Here is a 4,071-nt window from a genome sequence, read left to right as displayed (position 1 = left end):
TCCCAGTGGCAGTGCCGTGTGGTTCCCGGCACCAATACAAAAAAGAATAGGACCACTCCTAACTCTTTACCTGGCTTATATAGTTGGAATTCCTCTTTTAGGCGATGGTAGCCCAAGCAACTTGTCAATAGTTGCATCTCAATTCGCATCGTTAAGACATGCAGCTAAACGTGGTCTTTCAGTCTATCCAAGACTAGATCCTTTGTGGGGTAGCCAGAGCCAACAGTCTATAAATGATACTTGTTGGGGCTGTCAGTATATATATATACTGACAGCCCCAACAAGCCCTGGTCTAACAAGGCCACGAAGGCGATGCTGAACTTCTGGAACGGCCGGGACCAGTGGCTGACCACGTGGCGCCAGGACACCAGCGCATTGCAGATTGATTACGTCAGAGTTTACGCGCTGTGAGGTAATTTCTGCATCCTCCCCCTAGTGGCAGTGCCGTGTGGTTCCCAGCACCAATACAAAAAACAATAGGACCACTCCTAACTCTTTACCTGGCTTATATAGTTGGAATTCCTCTTTTAGGCGATGGCAGCCCAAGCAACTTGTCAATAGTTGCATCTCAATTCGCATCGTTAAGACATGCAGCTAAACGTGGTCTTTCAGTCTATCCAAGACTAGATCCTTTGCGGGGTAGCCTGAGCCAACAGTCTATAAATGATACTTATTGGGGCTGCCAGTATATATATATATATATATACTGACAGCCCCAACAAGCCCTGGTCTAAGAAGGCCACGAAGGCGATGCTGAACTTCTGGAACGGCCGGGACCAGTGGCTGACCACGTGGCACCAGGACACCAGCGCATTGCAGATTGATTACGTCAGAGTCTACGCGTTGTGAGGTAATTACTGCATCCTCCCCCTAGTGGCAGTGCCGTGTGGTTCCCGGCACCAATACAAAAAAGAATAGGATCACTCCTATCTCTTTACCGGGCTTATATAGTTGGAATTCCTCTTTTAGGCGATGGTAGCCCAAGCAACTTGTCAATAGTTGCATCTCAATTCGCATCGTTAAGACATACAGCTAAACGTGGTGTTTCAGTCTATCCAAGACTAGATCCTTTGCGAGGTAGCCAGAGCCAACAGTCTATAAATGATACTTGTTGGGGCTGCCAGTATATATATATATATATATACTGACAGCCCCAACAAGCCCTGGTCTAAGAAGGCCACGAAGGCGATGCTGAACTTCTGGAACGGCCGGGACCAGTGGCTGACCACGTGGAACCAGGACACCAGCGCATTGCAGATTGATTACGTCAGAGTCTACGCGTTGTGAGGTAATTTCTGCGTCCTCCCCCTAGTGGCAGCGCCGTGTGGTTCCCAGCACCAATACAAAAAACAATAAGACCACTCCATTTCTTTCCCATGGATGAAGTAAAAGGCATCTGAGGGATAGGCTTACAAACTTGGGATTCTTTTTTAGGCGATGGGCTAGCAACCTGTCACTATTTGAATCTCAATTATATCATTAAGCCAAATAGCTGAACGTGGTCATTCAGTCTTTTCAAGACTGTTGGCTCTGTCTACCCCGCTAGGGATATAAACGTGATCATATGTATGTATGTTATATCTTCACCACTCTGGTGAAAAGTCTGGTCTGGTTATTTGTTCTTGCTCCTCCTGGGTTTAATCCAAGTTATATCTTCACCACTCTGGAGTCCCCTCCAGAGTGTAAAAAGGGCGTACCAGGGCTCCTGCCCTGGTACGCCCTTGACCACGGATTCTGATATGAGTCAGAGGATATACCTCTGACTCTATAAAAAATAGGATAATTTTCGTATCTATCAATAACTTGAGTCACAGTATACGTTGTCGATCACCTAATTGCCTTTAAATTTAAATTTTTTCGCCAAAAGTATAGGTCATTGGCTGTCTTCGTTCTTAGCTATAGTGAATTTTAGAAGTACCTACTGACATTATTACCGTTCCTGTGATACATATGTACATACTTGACCTGACCCTTTTACCAGGATGTCCTTAGTTCCTGTGATAATGTCATAAATACATATGTATGTAAATAATATAGCTACATAATTGAATGTGATAGTCCTCTATTGTCATAATCTGAATGAATTTTTTTTTTCTGTCGTCATTATGACTATTGCATGTCAGAAATTACTAAACATGTAAGACTTGGAAATAAAACGAAGTGATAATCCACTAACATTTACCTACTAATAACACATTTTACGCAATAAAGATGTAATTTCATTACATTTCAAATTCCAAAAAGGGTTCAAAGACAGTCAGTGAGTAATGTCAGTTGTTCAAACCTAAATTGAGATTATTTTTGTTTCTAGGTCCTGCTGAAACCGCTGTTGGGTGAACATAGTCAATTATTTTTTTAACTGATTCAATATTAAAATACAAGTATAAAAACTTTATTTTGTTTTATTATAATTAGAGTACTTACGCTCACGTGTCGCGTGGTTCCCAGCACCAATACAAAAAATAATAGGACCACTCCATCTCTTTCCCATGGATGTCGTAAAAGGTGACTAAGGATAGGCTTACAAACTTGGGATTCTTTTTTAGGCGATGGGCTAGCAACCTGTCACTCTTTGAATCTCAATTCTATCATTAAGCCAAATAGCTGAACGTGGCCATTCAGTCTTTTCAAGACTGTTGGCTCTGTCTACCCCGCAAGGGATAAAGACGTGATATATATAACTTTTTTTGTAGACTTGGATCTTGAAACAAAATTCATTATAGCGAATATTTCGTAACACAAGGATTGAACTAAAGCTTGTGTTCAGATAAATGATGAAAATCATAAACTTCCTTGTAGCTAGAACAGGTTAATAGAGCAAATAATTTGTATTGAATGATCGAATGTATGAGTCATCGGTTCCACTGACTCGGGTAAGTACAAGTCCCGGACAATGACGAGAAATAAATATCATCGCGTGACGTCATCGGTAAAGGTTAATGCCGTGAAAAATTACGATTAATACCGTAATTAATAATTCAGTTTAATTAAAATAAATAAATCGTTTTTCAGTTCATACATACATAAAATCACGCCTCTTTCCCGGAGGGGTAGGCAGAGACTACCTCTTTCCACTTGCCACGATCTCTGCATACTTTCTTCGCTTCATCCACATTCATAACCCTCTTCATGCAAGCTCGGCGGTTTCGGGTACTTTTGACCTGACCCTTTACCAGGACGTCCTTAATTTGATCAAGATACGTTGAGTTAATAGTAAAATTAATTCTTTGGTTCAATTAAAATAAATAAAAGAAATAATAGTTTAATTTCAAGTCGCACGTGGTCCACTTGTTTCTGACTCAGTCATGTAAGTAGATGTCATGACAGGAAAAAGATTAAGGCGACTACAGGAGTAATGTAAGTCTAAATTAATCCGATGAATGTAATGTTAAATGCAAATGGAAAGAGGTAGTCTCTGCCTACACCTCCGGGAAAGAGGCGTGATTTTATGTATGTATGTATGTAATGTTATGAATGTGGATGAAGCGAAGGAAGTATGCAAAGATCGTGGCAAGTGGAAAGAGGTAGTCTCTGCCTACCCCTCCGGGAAAGAGGCGTGATTTTATGTATGTATGTATTAATCCGATCTTTGGAGTTGATATTTACAGACTCAAATCATTTGATATATATGTATATAGTATGCTAAAATCCCGGTTGCGTCCTCGCTTGGAGAAGAGCCCGGGGTATGCCTTTGACCATGGATCATAAATCATCTGACCTTGGCAACCTTTAACCTAACCCGTGGGATCCATGGTTACACATGCAATTGACTGAATGTGCAAGTTTCCTCACGATGTTTTCCCTCACATAAAGCTAACTGCATACTTCATCACATTTGCTTTTTTCTCAGTGACTTAAATAAGAAAGAACCCAGGGTTTTCTCTGGCAATTACAGCTTCTACGTAAAAAGTATATGCGCGAGCGCACGACAAAGCACACAATCAACATACTATTAACTTGTGCGTGTGTTTGAAAATAGTATCACGACTTTTGCAAGCCACTATCAAGGCGGGAAGACCCAATATCAGTGTTCTTAATTTGAATTGTATTTTTTTTTAAGTCAGTTACAAA

This window comes from Amyelois transitella, chromosome 11 (assembly GCF_032362555.1).
Source record: "Amyelois transitella isolate CPQ chromosome 11, ilAmyTran1.1, whole genome shotgun sequence".
Taxonomy (NCBI): domain Eukaryota; kingdom Metazoa; phylum Arthropoda; class Insecta; order Lepidoptera; family Pyralidae; genus Amyelois; species Amyelois transitella.
The sequence above is the reverse complement of the archived record's forward strand: the minus strand, read 5'-3'. Positions refer to the sequence as shown.